General features: G+C 40.7%; 1 long non-coding RNA gene across 3 annotated transcripts in view; it reads right to left on the reverse strand.

Moving 5' to 3' along the window:
* Positions 1-4,229: 4,229 nt before the first annotated feature.
* The window catches only part of LOC133767106 (uncharacterized), a 134,492-nt gene continuing 118,066 nt past the window's right edge, over positions 4,230-20,655 (reverse strand). For 2 of the 3 annotated variants that reach the window (XR_009866808.1, XR_009866810.1), the window contains exon 4: positions 11,951-19,950. This is a non-coding gene — a long non-coding RNA (uncharacterized LOC133767106). Of the gene's footprint in view, positions 6,146-8,174; positions 8,430-11,950; positions 19,951-20,655 lie in introns of those variants that run through there. The other variant, XR_009866809.1, reaches the window with a different exon arrangement.

Raw genomic sequence — 20,655 nt, forward strand, 5'->3', positions numbered from 1 at the left:
AAACCTCACAGCAAAAGATCACAGGAAGCTCAATTTCTCTTTGACATAGAATTAAACTCTGATGCTCTGCTAAAGCAATGTGTTAAAGTAATCTATTATGTTCTCTTGATGTCTGTTAAATTCTAATTGTTCAAAAACAGCTGAATTTTTATTAAGAGCTATGGGTTATTTAAATATGTGCTTTTTTCAAAAATTTGAATAATCACCTTGTAACAATGATCAAATTTGGTCTATGTTATGTCATGATTTTAAGAAATCTTATTTCAACCAGATATTTTGGATTTTGAGCCTTCTTGGCATTCTTGACAGGCATTCAAAAAATCAAAGTTTCAAACAATCTGGACTCTAAAATTTCCAGTAAATCCTGGACTTTGGTTTGTCCAGTTTGGGCCCAACTGAAAAAATCGAAGGACCTATGTCACTCATCTTATAGAGACACCAACTAATCAGTCTATTTGGATTATATTAGAAGGACTGTCAAGATGTGATGTGGTACCAGACTTTAAGTTTCTATAATGGAAAATGCTATTAATACAAATGTTTGAGAATTAAAAAGTCTAATGATCTTGTGTTACTAGACATGATAGTTATCTTAATGAGAAAGCCTCAGAGGCCTACAGGGTTAAATACTTGTAAAATCCTACAGGTGCTTTCAAAAATACTGTGAAGTAAGCAAGTGCCTCTTGTTGGTTGATGAGTTTATAATTTTAAACATGGCGACTTAAAGTCTTTTGTCATCCACAGTTATATATGATGTGCTGCTCATAAAACTAAAGCGTTGTTGGTTCTGTGTTTAGCTGTCCTCCTATAGGTTCCTATGGACTTTTTCCAGCCACTTTTATTGTATTCAGTACTTTGGGATGGCTCTGTAAACAGATGAAGCCAATAATGTATTAACAGTACCAACTGAGAGAAAGTATGGTTAACTGAGGTTACTAAAAAGAAAAAGCAATTCAAATCAATTGGCAATCTACAAAAAGAGTTAAAGATTTTAAAAGCTATTATTAAAATTGCTATATTGGTCTATTATGCTATATTATATGTGTGTACATATTGTATGTCCACATGGGGAAATTTTATTAAGAGTTTTATTTTAAATGGCTTATAGATAAGATTGTCCATAAATTTAAGCTGCTAAAATCAATCAAAGATACATTTTAATTTGTGGGACCTGAATCTGTGTATCATATGTTTTAGACTTGTTGGTAGAAAGAAACTAAAAACATTTTAGATGGTTGTGCTTAAGTTTACTGGCTAAACAAACTACACCATGTTAGATATTTAAGAGGTGTTTTCAAATACATGATTCTTAAAATTTATAGAAGGCATTGGACCTTCTGGTAAATGTTTTCTTAAGTTGTTATCTAAGGGTTGAAACGGTTTGCTAAGTATTCATATGATATTGCTATTGTCAGCAAGCGATCTAGGACTTGCTCCCTCATTTCTCTATTCTAAGCCCAACTTGTTCTTTCATTTCTCTATTCTCTTCAAGGTAGGAAACTAATTCTATTATGAAGGAATCTGTAGGACATACAATTTAATCTTTAGACCTTATAAAAGAGATGGCTAACATTTTTCTGCAATAGCATAGCCAAAATAAGAACTCAAATAATAATCTCATAGCTAGATTCACTTCGCCATCAGCGAAGTATACAGTAAGTAGAAAAAACCTCCCTTTCAGACCAAAGGGAAAGAAAGTTTTTAAGTGAGAATATAATTTTCCTCATGGGCATTGTCTACCTTAGAAAAACTACTACAGAACATGCCTGTGACTATAGACTTGTAGTTCAGGCCACCGAAGATTAGAGATGGGACACGGGCACTCCCTTGACTTGCATCCTCTGGTCTGCTTTAACACAAACCAGGAGGAAAAGAAAGCTCGGCATCAGAAGCAATGGGTGGCAGGCCTATTACTGGCTGATCTGTACAGTGATCTGCCCTCAAGGAGACCCAACAGGCCAGTCCACTGCAGTGGCTTTCAATGTGGTAAGCCTGGGCTTCAGCAGAAGTCAGCTTGTGAAGAGCCCTGGCAGCTCTGCCAAGAGTTGGATCACTGGAAATGGACCTGCCCTGGAGTCGAAGGATGCCCAGGTCAGAGCCACAGATCTTATTGGCTCTAAGCTGAAAAGCCCTTCACTCAGCCCAACTTCCAAAGGGACCACGGCAGCTGAGGGGATGGTCAAGTAGGGTCAGCAACATTGCAGGCAGAACTGTAAATTTCTTGTTAGAGATGCCCCCTGACTTTACCTGGCCAGCTCTCCTCCCAGGCCAGCCAAGTAATGAAAGTCAACAGAGTGCCTTCCCCTAGGAGGTTCACACCTCCCTTAGGATATACCCCATGTGAAGAGATAGATAGGTCTGGGCCTCTGAATTTACAAGGCCTAAAGCCCACCAGATTATTATCAAGCCCCTTCTATCAGGTTCTATTTGCCTCTCAATCAGAAAAATTACTTGTAGCTTAGACAGCACCTTTCTTAGCTCCTCTAATAATGACTCTGTCCTTTGTTCTAGGCCCTGTCTAGTGCACTTGGGCCTCATTCCTTTGTAATCATAACCTCTACTCTACCACCAATGGCTCTACTCCCAACCTGTGTGTACTGATGGTCCTCTTCCCCACTTAATGCTGTATAATTGTTCAAACCTGGTAAATGCCACTCTTAGGATCATTGGTTACTATCCTCACTCTGTCTTTTATGACCTTGTCTAAATATGATCAGAGTCGGCAAACTTGGAAGGCTTCCATAGCCTTGGCAACTCATGACAACAGCCTAGGGTGGTTACTGGCGCCATAAACTAGAGTGTCAATTTGTTGGGTCAACAACAGGAGCCCCTGTGCACTTGCTCCTCATGTGGGATCTCTGTCCTTAATGTGCTGTACATTGTGATTTAATGCTATAACTAGTACTCAAACAGTATGTTTCAGTTTGTGTTTCTATGTGGGTGCAAACTGTTGACATCTTTATACTAAATTGATCTTCTGTATATAAAGAGAATTGAAAATGAATCTTGATGCAAATGGAAGGGGAGAAGTAGCGGGAGAGGGGAGGGTTGCGGGTGGGAGGGAAGTTATGGGAGGGGGAAGCCATTGTAATCCATAAGCTGTACACTGGAAATTTATATTCATTAAATAAAAGTTAAAAAAAATAAAAATAAAAATAAAAACCTAGAGAATCCAAACGGACTACGCGCTCAGCTCTCTGTTCTCTGCTGAGCTGCCCGTCTGGCTTGCCCAGGTGTATTCTCCACTCAACCATGTAACCTTGCTCTTTCCCAGTCCTAGTGACTGGGCGCTCTCTCTCTCTGTCCCTTCCTTCCTGGCGGATGCCCTGTCCCCAATAAGGCCTTTTCACTCTGCTCTCTGTCTCACACCTGAATTCTTTTTTGCATGAATACAAGAACTCCACGGCTTCCATGGCCTTCCCTCCGGTAACACAGGGACTGACTATAGGGAAAGACTGGAATCAGAAGACCTGACCAGGAACTACAGCCACTCTCTATAAACAGTCCAACCTTGGATCCAAAAGCTCAACATCAAACTGGTATCAAGTTGACTTTGACAATCAGTTGAGGCCATTGTTTTCCCTAAATTTTCCCACCTCCCATTCATCCTTAAAAAAATTTTTTCCTTGCTAACTAGTAAGCTGAGAAAAGCAATTCTGATACTGAAGATGTCTGCTGTTCTCACTGCTCCCACCCTCCCCAACACTGTTAGTCTCTTGAATAAAGCTATGTCTTTCCATCAACTCTTGTCTCTGGTGAATTGAGATTCAGCAGCCAATAGCCCAGGCCTACCTTTTCCTGCATCTTCAGCATTAACAACGGAGTCTCAGTATAATGTAATTCAATAGGAGTTTATTCTGTGCCAACTAGGAAAGGACTTCAAAAAATTAAAAGTCATGAGAAAATGGAAATAAAAGGCAAGTTTATTTTGGTGGTAAGAGATTTCTAACTATCCTTCTATTTCCTTGGCCCTTGTATGAGGAATGAGGATATAGCAATGAAAAAGAAGTTCCCATTCTCTGAATTCTCCTAAATAGCACACTTCAAAATCCCTGGTGTATCAGTTTCACTGTGTTTACTGATTGTCTTTTTATTAATTAAATCCTTAACATATTGTTTTGGTATTTTTATGGTTCATATTTTTAGCTTTTTCAAAAATTTATGTTGAAAATCTTCCAAATGTTCTTCAAATCTAACAGTTTCATACAAAGTTTTCTTATAGTGTTTTCGGTATGAAAATGTTTTTAAGTCATCAATTATATCTACATTTTCTTGGGTAGATTCTGAGTTTCAGTTGTTCTTAGGAAGTTTCACACTCCCTTGGTCCTGCACACTGTCTCCTAGATTTTCTTCCAGGATTGTATTTTTGTTTCTTATGTTTTCCAGATTTACAAGTTTTTAGCAGATATGAGATAGTTTTACAGATTGGTGTGTTCTTTTCCTCAGCTTAGTATGGATGTAAAAAGCCAGGAAATGGTTGCAAGAAGGTGGAAGCTAGCTTTATCGTCAAAGTGAAAGTAAAGCCTGTTGTCTGAGAGGGACCAAAGGGAGTGCCCCATCAGGATGCTGGTTTTCAGGAAGTGCACCACACTTGTAGGGTCTTGCTCTTCTCTATTGGACGGGGGTCTTACAGACTGTGTCCTCGCTGACCTGGGGCCCAGGGTGACAGAGGAGGTCTTTGGTGTCAGCTGGAATGGGAGTCTCTGAGAACTAGCTTTCTCTTTTGACAGCCTCATTCCTCTCTGTTAGCTCTGAGTGGAAAATTACAACCAGATTGAAGATGCGACAAAACCACAGGTTCTTACACAAAACTGGATGTTAAAGTGAGGTGGCATGATAGAGCAAGTAGATTGTTCCTGAGAAATAGAAACTTGGATAGCGGAGAGGTAAGAGTAAGTAACCAGAGTTACTACATCTTAGGTCAGGCCTGCCTCTTATAGTGTTCAGCTGCAGGTACAAGGATTGTGCTAAAGCGTGAGAGGCCCACAAGCAGCCTAACCTGATGGTCTCAACAGTGATCTGACATGCATTTGTGCCAACTGAATATCTGAGGTAGCTCAGACCTTTCCTGCTGAACTGAACTTGGCACCTTGTCCCTGACCATTTTCCACACACCCTGGGAGCCTTCTGGGTTCCCCATATTGTTCCACCAAATCATCTACCCCTTCCCAATGTCCCCCTGACTGCTATACAGTGGTACTTATTGTGCTGCACGTCTGCTAACCCCCATGTGACTGCTCTCTTCCTTTTCAGTTTTTGTTTTAGTGGTGGGATGAAGGGATGGTTCCTGCATACTTATTATATACCTTGTTTTCCCTCCTTCTTCCTTTTCACCCTGCTCTCTTTTTGCATTTCCCTTTGTGGCGCTTCCCTCCCTGTAGGGGCTGAAAGGGTCTCACTCTGGCACAGCTGTCCTGGGTGACAGGAAGCCCAGTTCAAGCCCTGACAGTGTCACGATGGCCTCAGGTCCTGGGTTACCACAGACTCATATTCGAGCCTAGGCCCACACTTCTCCATCTTTAGTGGCTGCTACCTTGAGAAGAATGAGGCCTGAAAAGGTCCCAGGTGACCCTGGGCTCCTCTGTGAGGCCCACAGCTCTGCCTGGGAGGAGGAAGAGGAGGCAGGAGAGGAGAAGGGAGCTGCGTCAAGCTTTAAAGGCTCACTCAAAATACTGAGTTTGTCTCCCCATCCTTTTTTTCCCCTGGTGGCCAAGATTGTTGAGGATGAGAAAAGTCCAGCAAGGAGAGATCGGCAGGAAACAGTTTCTGTGGACGCTGCTCATGTGAAATTCTGAAAATGGACAGAATTATTCTGGATAATTTGAACTGGGAATCTTCACATGGTCACAACCATTAACTCAGTTTTCTCCCCATTTTCCATGCATTGTAGTGTTGCCTAGGACACAGTTAGTTTCCAGTGTGCCTAAATTGAGCACACAACATTTGGCAGTCCCAACTAAGCCACTCCTTCACTAGATGGCCTGCATGGTTGAAAGGATCCATGCTGGAACTGGTCATGGTTAGTCTGGGAATGGAGCCTCTCATCCCTCATTGGCTTCAGAAAGCCCAGATGGAAAGTTTGCAGCTGATACATCGTCGGGAACCTGCTGTGCATCACCTTACTCCACCTGTGTCTCTCCTGCCCCTGTGAAGAAACAACATTTCTTATTGCTCTTGTGGATTTATTTTTTAAATCAAATCTATATAGCAGAACACATTGTCCATCAAAATAAGTCACCTAATATCATAGGGAAAATGATATTAAAAAGCAATTCAAAGTATAAACATGATGTTTGAGTCAACAGACCACAGCACACAGGCAGAAAATAACATACTTTGTATTGTGGGTTGTATCAGTACCTAATAACCACTGGTAAGAATTTTACAACATTTTTTTTTTCAATTTTATCATCTAGAAACACCTTCACTGAGCTAATTCCAGTGGCTCCTATTTCTTCTCATTCTGCATTAACAAAAAACGAATAAAAGAAGTATTTCTACTACATAAGCTATTTAAGATCATTCTCATATTCAATAGCAATGTCACTCAATTTGATGGCTTTATTTCCAGTAGTGTAACTCATCTTAATCCCTTCACATGCACCCACTTTATTGAAGATTGTTTGTAAAAAAAAAAATTATACACATAGATACCATACTTACTACTGTTTTATACATGTAATAAAGGCCTAGGATTTTAAATAAATAAGCTAACCCACAACACTTTCTCAACTCTTGGCTAATAGTACTGCTAAAGAGTACAGTGATGTATCAACTTGACTAGGCCCCAGTACCCAGCTTTTGGAGAACTCCGCTATAGATGTAGCTGTGCAGATATTTTTTTTGGACAGAGTTTACATTGAAATCAGTAAACTTTAAGTGAAGTAGATCACCATTCTCAGTGTGATTGTTCAGCATCCTATCTGATGTGGGCATGAAGAGAAAAACCTGAGATTTTCTAAGAATGAATTTTGGACTTGAGCTGCTCTATCAGATCTTCACATAGATCTTCAGGGAATCTTCTGACCTGCCTTTCAGATTTCAGATTGCCAGCCCCTACAATCTAATGAGCAAATTTCTCAAAATCTCTCTTTTTTCTTTCCTTTTAAGTTCCCATTAGAACCAGCCTCTTGTTTCTCATTCCCTAGAGAATTCTGACTAATGAAAGCACACACTTGTCTTTTTTTTTTTTTCCTTTTGGAGCTTTGTTGAGGTTCTTGCTGCAACCTCAGAATGACAGTTACGCCATTCTCAGTTCTCTATCAGGGCATATGATTTCACTATAAAGGTCTTAAATATTCAGTTCATTCAAAAGAGAGTTATATAGAAAATCTAAAAGAACTGCCAAAATCAAAGGTGGAACAAAACAAAATCTACTAAAAATTGATAATTTTTTTTTGCTTACTTTTTTTTTTTTTGACACGCAGAGTGGACAGTGAGAGAGAGACAGAGAGAAAGGTCTTCCTTTTGCAGTTGGTTCACCCTCCAATGGCCGCCGCGGTAGGCACGCTGCGGCCAGCGCACCGCGCTGATCCTATGGCAGGAGCCAGGTGCTTATCCTGGTCTCCCATGGGGTGCAGGGCCCAAGCACTTGGGCCATCCTCCACTGCATTCCCTGGCCACAGCAGAGAGCTGGCCTGGAAGAGGGGCAACCGGGACAGGACCGGTGCCCCAACCGGGACTAGAACCCGGTGTGCCGGCGCCGCTAGGTGGAGGATTAGCCTAGTGAGCCGCGGCGCCAGCTTAAAAATTGATAATTTAAAAAAAAATACAAAGATGAAGAAGAAATTATGCTTAGAAGAATATATTTGTGTATTAAAAGAATAAGCACAAAAACTCCACAAACTACTTGAAGCTGGCTAATATCATTCAAGATAATTAGATGTAATTTCCTTAATTATTTAATTTCATGAAACATCACTGTTAATTTTTAATCTCAAATAAACACAGTAAACTGAATCCCCCCCCCCACAAAAAATCATCCATTTATGCAATTTGATTTTTTCACAGAGGGTTGTTTAAAGAAAATCTGAGAGCACTTTGGTTTATATGAGCAAGAGAAATATTCTATACTAGGGCAGAATTCCAGCCCAAAGATGATTCAGAATCTTCTTCGACCATTGGATAAGCAACTTCTATTGCAAGAAAGACAGGAAACAACATGCAAAGATTACCTGTTTGTGAAGACTGTCATTGGCCATATTTTGTCACAATCTGGCAGCTTTCGCCTTTGTTTGCCCATGGGGTTGGCTGCTAAGGTTGGTTGTAGATCAGTTTCTTATTTATAGGAGTATATCCTTAAGGTAGGTTGCAAGCTCCTTGTACATCAGGCTAGGTTACAGTTCACCACGTGTGTAGGCTCCTTTGTACCAAACTCATCACTTCAGTATAGAGGCAGGTTCAGGCTACTTTATTCCAGATCAGTATAGCTAATGGATTTATGGAGAATTAATATACCAATGCATATTGAATAAATAGCACATTCTTCATAAAATATATGTAAACCAAACAATTCTTTCTTAAATAATTAATTGTTTATATGTAATACAACAAAATCTGTTAAATCCAAAGGAAGCTATCTACGATTATTAGATGGCAATAAACTAAGGTAAATTCAAAAAGACTTTTATATTTTGGCAATACTATGATTTCTATGTTTTTATTGACCCTTATGGTGCTTAAAAACAAAGCTTTTATGTGGGATTTATTTATTTGTTTATTTGTTTTTTAAATTTTTTAAATTTATTTTTGAACTTTTATTTAATAAATATAAATTTCAAAAGTACAACTTTTGGATTATAGTGGCTTTTTCCCCCATAACCACCCTCCCACCTGCAACCATCCCATCTCGCACTCCCTGTCCCATCCCATTCACATCAAGATTCATTTTCAATTATCTTTATATGCAGAAGATCTACTTAGTATATACTAAGTAAAGATTTCAACAGTTTGCACCCACACAGAAACACAAAGTATAAAGTACTGTTTGAGTACTAGTTATACCATTAATTCACAGAGTATAACACATGAAAAAAAGTTGACTCAAGGCCAGGTACAGAGTGAGGAGAAGGATTTAGTGTGTTGCAACACAGGCACCACCTTTCTTGACTTTGAAATTGATTCTCATGATTCTTTTGTTGTAGACTGAGAGGTCAGTCTAGTTGAGTAGGAGCAAAGAGGGCTTTCCTCCTCTGATATGGCCTGTGTCCTGTATCTGCCATACAACATTTCCCAAGGGCATTGTTGGGTTAGCGATGCTTTAGACCAAGAGCCATGTGGTGAGCCTGGGCACCAGGTGGGAACATGTTCATGCTGGAGAACTTGTACCTGGAGAGAGGCACTCTGTACATTGGGTGCTGAGGGTTGGCATTTCTATGTTGTTCCATCACCCTGATCATGAGAGACAAAAACTAGAGACCTACTTCTTAGAAACTCAGTATCAAATTTCCTAGATTGTCCTAAAGGAGTGGTTGAATAATTCAAGCTGTACTTAGAATAGGTTTTAAAATCTGGCATCGGAATAGCGCGGTGCGCCGGCCGCAGCGCGCTACCGCGGCGGCCATTAGAGGGTGAACCAACGGCAAAGGAAGACCTTTCTCTCTGTCTCTCTCGTTCTCTCACTGTCCACTCTGCCTGTCAAAAAAAAAAAAAAAGAATAGGTTTTAAAATCTTGATGTGACCCTGAATCTGGTGCCCACAACAGGAAGTTAGATATATCCTCTGCCCAAATACATCTAACGGTAAATGTGCATTTATTAATTTATTTATTTTTGAAATTCTGAACATCAAAATTCTTGAGGTATTTTCCCCATTAATTTTTTTAATTTAACAATGTTTAACATTTTGCCAAATTGATTTCATAATAGGTATAAACATACACTTATATTATTTTTCCTTAACAATATTAATTGCACAAAATGAAAGATTAATGACAATGATCAAAATCTGAGAGAAAAAAGTATGTTGTAATGTACATGGTATAATTCAGTGAAGCATTTTTTATAATGATATACCTAATGATACAACGGCTACATTTTTATACTTGCTATATATTATAGAAATTAATTTCTCCTCTGCATCTGGCTTATTTCACTTAGCATAATGGCCTCTCCATATCCAATGAAGTGAAATCAGCATGTGAAAAATGTACATACACTCCTGTGTTTTATAGCAGTCAAATTCACAATAGCAAAGATAGGGAGTCAGACAAGATCCATCAATGATAACTGCACAAAGAAAACGTGATTTCAGTTTGCACAACTTGGGCAAGGATGCCAACTTTGGAAAGAATCCAGTAATACATGGCAATAATAATAGCTATGTTGAGAGATGCACTGGGATTATTCTGTGCCAAGTACAGTTGAAGCCCTGTCGGAAGATCAACTCTTTTAGTCAACAGACAACTCTGAGAAGTCTTTCCCTACTGTCTTGTTTCCGATTACATACTGGGAAGCAGCACAGAAAGGCTAAGCCAATCTCCTGAAGTCATGTTGCCAGTCAGTGGCAAAGCCAGGATTTGATCCTCACTCTGTGTGTGTGTGTGTTTAAAAATTTGCTGCAATATCATTTGTTTTCCCTGATTGGTGACAACTGAGCACCAAAGGGGAAACCTGTTGAAGTGAAAGGGACACTATAAGAAACAATGACCTGATCAGCTCTTGTCCTGACTCTAGATGTACAATGTAATACTTTATCCTTTTTAGTATTTGTTGTTGTTGTTGTTCTAGACTAGTGGTTGAACTCTGTAATTAAAACAATTATTCTTAGGTGTTTAAATTTTAACTGAAAAGTGATCCCTGTTAAATATAAAAGTGGAAAAAGAGGGAGGAGATGTACAATTTGGGACATGCTCAATCGGACTTGCCCCAAATGGTGGAGTTAGAAGTGTGCCAGGGGATTCCAATACAATCCCAACAAGGTGGCATGTACCAATGCCATCTCACTAGTCCAAATGATCAATTTCAGTTCACAACTGATGGCTCTGATAGGTCTAAGAGTCAAAGGGATCACACAAACAAGACAAGTGTCTGCTAATACTAACTGATAGAATCAAAAAGGGAGAGAAGGATCCAACATGGGAAGCGGGATACACAGCAGACTCATAGAATGGCAGATGTCCTAAACAACACTCTGGCCTCAGAATCAGCCCTTAAGGCATTTGGATCTGGCGGAAGAGCCCATGAGAGTATTGTAGGCATGGAAAGCCAAGATACCATGGAAAAGAAAAAAAAGAAGAACCTAAATGAAAGATCTCTGTGAGTGAGATCCCAGTGAAAAGAACGGGGCCATCAAAGAAGGAGGTACCTTTCTCTGAAGGGAGGAGAGAACTTCCACTTTGACTATGACCCTGTCAGAATAAGATCAAAGTCGGCGAACCCTAAAGGCTTCCATAGCCATGGCAACTCATGAATAGAGCCTAGGGAGATTACTGACGCCATGAACAGGAGTGTCAAATTGTTAAGTCAGCAACAGGAGTCACTGTGTACTTACATCCCATATGGGATCTGTCCTTAATGTGTTGTCTAATGTGCAGTGATGCTATAACTAGTACTGAAACAGTATTTTTACACTTTGTGTTTTTGTGTGGGTACAAACTGATAAGATCTTTACTAATTATATACTGAATCGATCTTCTGTATATAAAGATTATTGGAAATGAAAAAAACAACCTGGTGTTAAATTGGAAATGGCATAGAAAATTAATTAATTTTAAAAAATATATTATGTAGGATCTCTGTCTTTAATGTGCTGTACAATGTTATTTAATGCTATAACTAATACTCCAACAGTATTTTTTTTCACTTTGTGTTGTTATATAGGGGCAAACTGTTGAAATCTTTACTTAATATATACTAAACTGATCTTCTGTATATAAAGAGAACTGAAAATGAATTGTGATGTGATTGGAAGGGGAGAGGGAGCGGGAAAGGGGAGGGTTGCGGGTGGGAGGGAAGTTATGGGAGGGGGGAAGCCATTGTAACCCATAAGACGTACCTTGGAAATTTATATTCATTAAATAAAAGTTTAATAAAAAATTTGCTGCAATAATAATGAAATCCTGACATTTGCAACAAAGTGAATGGAGCTGACAATTTGTATTTAGTTGTATACTTCAAAATGACCTGGTACAATTTTGAAAGTAGTATTGCATAATACGGTAAGAATGCAGGTGTTGGTGTTAGATTTCCTGGTGTGAATCTCAGCTCTGCATTTTCTCACTGTGTGACTTGGGCAAGTTACTTAACCTCTCTGTCTTTCATGATAAAATAAAATACTTTTGACTCCAATGGATCATTAGGAAGATGCGAGAATGTTGTACTTAGAGCCCTTAATATATCTTTTAGCAAATGTTAAACACTAACACTAAATGGTAGTGTTTTTATGAAGAGATACTGGACACTTGGAATAAAGGTTTGTGAACTGTTTTAGTATCCACGTCACAGGTGTGGACAGAAGTTCTTCAGAAGAGGGGGCAGGGAATAGCACTTGTGATGAATGCTATAAAGAAATATCACACATGTCAGTATATCTCTTTGCTAAGGATTTAGAGAAAATGGATTACAAATGCTGTAGAGTTAATTTGAAAATCTAGTACTTTGGTGCCTTCTTAACTAATTTGAAACTGTTGAACCAACTGTTTGGATTGGTGTGTGATACAAGATTTGTTTTCTATAGTGAATTTAGTAAATATTAGCCCTATTTTGAGGTTAAACTTTTATTTTTAAAATGGAATGTTAGTGATCAAAGTACTTCTTTACGCATATTCTTCTCTGATAAACTTGATTTCCTTGAGGGATCTGAAATCCATTGCATGGGCATTACGCCCAGCATATGAAGTGGGGTTAGAAGTGAGAGAATGTTGGCTCCTGCTGTTTTAAGTTCCCTCTGTATGTTCCTGCACAGTAGGCCTGTGTAGGGGATGATAATTTTCATACACATTAAGTGCTATGAGGGACGTATTGAGGGAATAACGTGGAAGCACATTCAGGGATACCTGACGCAGTCCAGGGTGGCTTCCTAGAGGAAGGGCCCACCTCAGTATGGTCTGGCGTGTGAGTAAGAATTAATCAGAGTAGGAAGCAAACCATTTTCAGGAAGAAGGGGAAAAGAATGAGCCAATTCTCAAATATGTGAATCAGCTGGGGTGTGTGTGTGTGTGTGTGTGTGTGTTTGAGAGCAGCAGTATTTGGCATCCAGTTTAAGGCAAGGACTGGTGACATGTGACTGGGGTCCTGGGCTATCTGTCAGCTTAAAAGCTTGAACTCAATACACCAAGCAGTGGAGAGGAGGGATACCATACACCATACTCAGAGTGGTGAGTAAGTAATGTTTGTGTATTTGAAAGCATGATGGTTGTGCTTGTGTAAAGGAGTGACTTCAGAAAAGCAGATATTGAAGAGCAGATTATAAGAGATGTCCAGAGGAGCAGTGATGGGCACCTGAGAGTGGTAATGGGGTAGGGAAGAGCAAATAGATTGAAAAAATATTTAAGAAGCCAGATGATGGTGTAGTAGTGGACTTGGGTGTGGGAGTGAAAGAAGTCTGGCTGTATAGAAGCCACCTCTAGCTAGAGGATATGTGTGTGATCCATTAGTTGTTCAGGTATAAATTAATTTTCCTATATTTATATGGACTACAAAGTTATTCTGTTTGTGATTTTCAGTGTTAATAGATTGTGTCCAGAAAGCATTGATACAGTTTCTGTTGTTTGAAATTGTTGAGGCCTTTTTGTGACCTTGAATTTGTTCTATCTTAGAGAAATTCTCATGGACTATTGAAAGGATTGTGTATTGTGCAACTTTTCTTAAACATTTTTAATTTCTCTTTTTTGAAAGATTATTTTATTTTAGTACAGAGAGGGAGAGACAGATACAGTGACAGTTTCTCCAGCCACTGCTTCCCTCCCCAGATGGCTAAAAAGCCTGGGGCTGGGCCAGGCCAAAGCTGGATCCTGGAATTCCTTCCTAGACTCCCACATAAGTGGCATTGGAAGAAGTAGTTGGACCATCTGCTGCTGCTTTCCTCAGGAGTAGAATTGAAAGTAGAGCAACCAGCCCTCGAACCACTGCTCACATGGGATGTTGGTGGTGGCCCAGGTTGTGGCTTAACCTGTCATGCCACAATGCTGCCCCCTATTCCACAGCTGTTTGAACGTTTTGTACAAGTGTGTCAGATCCCATTGTTCTAGAGTTCAGTTTAAATCTGTTGTTTGTTGATTTTCTGTTTGGATTAGCTGTCTACTTCCGAAAGTATTATATTAATATATCCTACTATCATTGTATTAGAACCTATCTCTTTATGTGTGTTAATGTTGCTAAAATATTGGGGTGCTTCAATATAGGTCCATGTATATACTTTCAATTATTTTTCCTCTTGCTGGATTAGACCCTTCATCATTGGTGACTTTCCATGCTGTTTTTATGCTTTTGACTAATTTATTTATTTATTTTTGTATTATTTCAAAGGTCAATAAAAAGAGACATTTCTCACCCACTGGTCTATCCCCCAGATGCCCAAAACAGCCAGAGCAAGGGAGCAAGGAACAAAATCTGAGTCTCCTGCATAGGTGAGAGTGACCCAACTGATCAAGCCATCATGTGCTGCCTCCCACAGTGTGCACCTACAAGTGGAGTTGGGACTAAAACTGAGGCCCTCTGGTATGGGATAAGGGCATCACATCTAGCAGCATGAAAGCACAATGACATTCCTGTGTAGGCTGTATTTACTGAGCACTTAGTATGTGCTAGACACTGTCCTACTTACGGTCTATACAGTGTTTCCCTTATGCCTCACAACAAAACTTCCTAAAGTATATTAAGTGATGCATCCATGCTATCCTCCTTGTAATCACTGGGACAGCTCACTTGGGAAGCCTGTGTTCAGTCACTTTTTAAAATCAACACTTCCCATTTACTATGTAATTAGCACATTACAAACATTACTTCATTCAATCCTGACACCAACTTATCAGATTGGTTAGAGTACAATATTTCTATTTTGTAATAGGGAAACTGAGTCATGAAAGGGCTTAGTGGCTTAGTTGAGATCACATATCTAGTAGTCAGTAGCCAGAATTCAAACCCAGGCAAGCCACATTCCTGCTATTTTCTCACAGCCATTGCATATGTTGTCACTGTGCTTTCTGTTGTTTACTAAGGAATCTTTCTTTTTTAAATTTATTTAATATTTATATACTTGAAGTTCAGAGTTACAGAGAGAGAGAAGGAGAGGTAGAGAGAGAGACAGAGAGAGAGAGAGAGAAAGAAAGGTCTTCTATCCAATAGTTCACCCCCAGTTGGCCACAATGGCCAGAGCTGTGCCGATCCAAAGCCTGGAGCCAGAAGCCAAGAGCCAGGTGGTTCTTCTGGGTCTTCTATGTGGTTTCAGGGGCCCAAGGACTTGGGCCATCTTTTATTGCTTTCCCAGGCCATAGCATAGAGCTGGATTGGAAGAGGAGCAGCCAGGTCTCGAACCAGAGCCCATATGGGATGCTGGCACTGCAGGCCACAGCTTTACCTGCTACGCCAAGTGTCAGCCCTGAAAGGAGTTTTTCTTGACTCTTAACCCTCCAGGTTTTTTACCTTCAACTTGTATCTGCATATTTTTCTCTCTTGGAAAGCGTAATGAGTGGCATTATGAAATCTGCCTGGGAGACCAGGTATGTGATAGTGAGGATCAGGACTTGGGACCAGTGAGGGCCTCTGTGGCATTCCCCCTGGCTACCTGGTATCTAAGAGCAGAGCATCCTGGCCTCAGAAGATTGCCAAGGCCTTGAGGCCAGAGAGTCTGATTCCTCCACTCATCTTTCCTCAAATATTTTTTGAGCACCAATGCTGTGCCAGCGTACATCCTAGGTATTGGGAGTAAAGCATATAGTAAGACAGACATAGTCCGTGCTGCCTGAAGTCAGAATCCAGATGGAGTCACAGTGACAGAATAGGTACAGGTAGACAAGTAAACCCAACAGTGACTGAGCATAACCCTTGTTGTGTTTAACACAATAGCCAACTGGGTGAGTGAAGGCCCGATTCCCTACTAGAGCCTGGGTGTGCTAGCATGCAGATTTGGGTGGCCTTTAGGAGCCAGTTATAGGAAGAGGCAGAGGAGAAACACTGTAACTACTGAGAAGAAAGGCTCTAGGATGTGAACAGTCGTTAACATGATAGGAGGAGAAAGTTTCTAAGAAATATGGTCAAGTCCTTCTTGCTAAAATAAGCATGCTTCTCAGTGCCATGTGTGTGTGTGTAAATCCACATATTGTTGGCTCGACCATGTCTCTACCTAAGAGGCAGTTTGACAATGGAATGAACCCAGTGTTTATAGTCAGATAGTCCTAGCTCTTCCATGACCAGGTTCTCAGTTGTTTAAATTCTTTGAGCCTCCCATTACACCCTTCTTCATAGGTGGAAAATGTCTGCCTCACCAGAATGACTAAGAATATAATGAAGGAATGTGAATCAAGGGCTTAGCACTAGATTGGGCATATTCTTTTTTAATAAAGATTTTATTAATTCTTCTGGGGCTTCCACTTGGATACAGTGCCCCAAGGACTTGGGCCATCTTCCACTGCTTTCCCAGGAATATATTAGCAGGGAGCTGGATTGAAAGTGAAACATCCAGGACTAGAGCTAGTGCCTGTATGGGATGCTGTCAATGCAGGCAGAGGCCTTACCTGCTCTGCCACAGTGCTGGCCCCAACTGGGAATATTCTTAAAACAGTACAGACAGCAATGAACTGCCTGGCTCTGCATAACTTCTTCACCTGTAACATTCATTATGGTCTCAATACCAGCTTGCATCCTTACCCTATCTTGGAGAGTCACCTCTAGATTACATCAGTTTTAAAAAGATTCATTTATTTTTATTTGAAAGACAGGGAGAGGAAGGGTGAAGGGGAGGGATAAGGAGATATCTTCCATTCACTGATTCAATCCCCAAATGACCCCCAACTACTTGGGCTGTTCTAAGCCAAAGGAAGAAGCTGCAAGCTCCATCAAGATATGTCATGTGGCTTGCAAGATTAAAAGTATTTATGATACCTGCTGCGTTCCTAGGCACCTTAGCAGAGCTGGATCAGAAGCAGCAGCCAGAACTCAAACCATTGCTCCAGAATGAGATGCCAGCACTGCATGTGGCGACGCAGAGCTCTGAGTCACAGCACTGGCTCCACTTCCTCTGATCGTGCTGTTTTTCTGTTGACTTTTCTGCCCGTTCACTGTCTGTGAGATGCTCCCCTGCACACTTCATACCTCATCCTTGTACACAGAACCTACATCCTCCCTCCATCTAATTCTACTCTAAGACAGTAGCAAGGAAGAAGGACCATGTCCCAGGCAGGACATCTCACTTCACATCACCAGGCATGGCCCCTCTCACCCTGTGCCACAGCCCTTACACCCTACTTTCAGTCCTTGAGCCAATCTGCTGCTGCTCCTTACTGTGCTTTTCCATATAACTCACCTGACGTGCTGTGCCTCAAACTGTGATCACCTCCTCCAAGATTTCCTAGTCTCTGCTCCCTTCGCTTAAACCTGTTTTCTTTGATGTTTTCACACCTTCCTTATTGCCTCTGTTCTTGTCTGTTTACTAGTTTTCTTTCAAATGGTACAAGATTCTCCTACTTAGCCCCATTCCAGTGACTGCCACTTAGTACTATAATAACCAAAATTTATTGACTACCATGTACAAGATACATTGTTTTAATCCTCATAATGTCTGTTAGTTTCAGAGGTTCCATAGTCTGCTTGAAGTCACAAGTTAACGAGCCACAGAATTAGGATGTGAACCCAGGTAGTTTGACTCTAGAAGCTATGCTCTTAATATCAACATCTAAATTGTTTAATGAATGAATGTTATTTTATGTATATAGGAATGTATCTGTTGCCATAGGAGTTAATAAATTGGCTGTATAATGAGCATGTTTGTTGTTTGTTTGATTGGTATTGGTCTAGTTTCCAGCATTAAAGTAGAGAACTCTGATGCCTGCTTTGAGGCCATGCTACCCCAAGAGAGCTCTGTCTGTTCTTCTGTTCTCTATTTCAGAGTGATTCTCAAACCCCAGGAATACTATCTGCAGATTGTTCTAGGTTATTATGACAACACATGAGCTCTGGTGTTTGTGTGCGCCACAGTGAAATAGGGTTGCAGTACACATTCAAACACTCTCTTCCATCTCTAAGAAACACCTTAATCCAGGCACCATTTAGTCATTACCATCTGGCCCATGCCAGATCTTGTTCTGTGTGTCATGGAACAAATTTAAATAAGCCCCCCTCAACCTCCCAGTCTAGAGAGACTTTGTCTAGTTTGGTGCATTAAGGGGTTATTTGAATGGTTGGAATGGATCAGGATTCCATAACCATTCATTTGTTTTTCTGAAATTAGTGGATGGGCATTCATACAAAAAGCAGTTCAGTTATTTAGCAAAATGAAGATATTGTAATTGCTCTGAATATCCAGGCTGCTGTAGACCACAGCTGATGAGGCACAGAAGTTGGGAGAAAAGTTCAGGAAGAAGGGACAGTGTTTATGGGAGAAATTCAGTAGAAAATATCATGATGTACTATGGAAATCCATTTAACTAAAATTGCAGGGTGAAAGGGGCAAATCTCTGAGGCCTTTGCATTGACTGACACACAGTAGTCACAGGAATCTTTGTTAAAGGCCTGTGGGCTATAGAGGGAAGACAATATAGGTGTGGATCCATTTAGGAGCCTGAAGGGGCCTTGAAATGCACAGTGTTAGTTTACAAGTTCAGCTCAGAAGCTTTGGAGCCACTCAAGTGTTTGACACACTGACATGATCAGTGTGGCCTTTTAACATAGCTCTATATCTAGTAGTGTTACACATGAGGGGTGGGGACAAGGAAGTTGGAAGGGTGTGAGAGCCCATTGAATCTATCCAGGCGCTGGTGAGATTTGATTGAGAAGCAGATCTAGGCACTAGGAAGAAAGAATTAATTGACTAGGGGTAGAGATGCCTCCATACTTGTGATGGAGTCTTTTGCAGTGAGGAAACTTGAAAGTATTGACTTCTTGGGTGTGTGAAGTGAGGGAGGAAAGCACGGCAATTAGTCAAGGGCTTCTCCCAGCAGAGTGAATGACTAGTTCTGTTAGTACAGATTTTCTGGAGCAGCAATGGGTGTGAAAGATGGTGCAGAATGAGCCTGATTTTAGCTTGTGAGTGGACTCCAATGTGACCCAAAGTGGTGGTTGTGGATTTGGAGTTCCATATGAGGCTCACATTTAGCGGATGCTGATGTTTCATGAATGTTGAGTGCACAAATGTAGTGAATTAGGAGTACTATGGGACTAGAATCCACAACCAAACTCTCCCCATCACTCAGGCAAAAGTAAAAGTATGAGGAAAAAACAATCCAGTAAACACAATTCTTCAAAATACAAAAATTTGGAAAACAGAATTGTAAAAAATTCAACTTTTATAATGCCCACTTTAGGCGACATGGCTACATTTCCATGCATGTAATATATGTGCTTTGATGTGGCTTCAGGGGTTCCTGAAGTATCCACTTTGGCTGGGCAACAAGAGGCATTTTCTCTTTGAAAACTGCAGTTATGAGTATTCCTTGTTCCCTAATGCCTTCTGGAGCACTGCTTAAACTTGTGGAGAAATTCAGCCAATGTAGCTGTAGAGTTTCTGCAATGTTGAGATATTTCTCTGAAAATCCTAGTGAGGTGATTGGGACCCAGGCCTTCTGCACTTTGGCACTGACATCCTTCTGCCATCTCTGGGCAGTGGCATGTCAGTGCACCCTCCTGGGACCAGCACTCCATGCTGTTACCCCACAATCACATCACCATGGCACACCATTGCCTTCCTGGCTCTCTGTCTTCAGGCTCTTGGCCGTGTGCCCGCCCAGCTTCTCAGGACTCCCTGGTACTGGAGCTGCTTGACTCATGGACAGGAAAGACTCCACCTCACGTGGCAAACCTAGAAGGTAAAGAACTGATGAGCGGATTTCACCTTGAATAATAAACCTCTGAAAAAAACATTGAATGAGTCAGACACAAATTTAAAGCAGATGCCACAATCAAAACCCTGTTGTCAAAGTGCATTTGTTTCTATTGAAGTACTTGAAAATAAACAGTTCATCTGTTTGTCTCTGCACTGTGAGTATTCCTGGGACAGTAAGGACAGATGTGGGTTTGGTGTCTGCTGGCTGAGGACATATATGACCTGTTAGCGTGATGGCTTCTCCTGTTTACCCTTTTATATAAACCTTTACATCATCTAGAACTCCAGAACCATGAACAGCATCCATCCCTTGCTGGTTAAGTTACAGAACCATCTTTAATACTTGCCATGGGGATCCTTTCCTGGGTCCCTTAGTCCTAGTAGCACGCAAACCACCTGCTGCAATCTTCACAGCTTCCTAACACTAAGAAGAAAGTGCACTCTCACTCTACTGAGAAGATACACTGTTAGCTGGGGAAGAGCCAGCAAGACTGTGCCCTGCCAGCTGATCTCTCCCTCCGCCAGGGCCAGCTGAAGAGCCGCTCTTGCTCCACATGGGGCAAAATTAGAATGAGACTGAGTCTCAGATGTAATGAGAATCTCTCATTTTCTCTGGTTATAGATCCACAATCTCATAATTGCTAGGGGTCCAATAGAGGCATTTGACATATGAGGTGACCT

This window comes from Lepus europaeus, chromosome 9 (genome assembly GCF_033115175.1).
Source record: "Lepus europaeus isolate LE1 chromosome 9, mLepTim1.pri, whole genome shotgun sequence".
Lineage (NCBI taxonomy): Eukaryota > Metazoa > Chordata > Mammalia > Lagomorpha > Leporidae > Lepus > Lepus europaeus.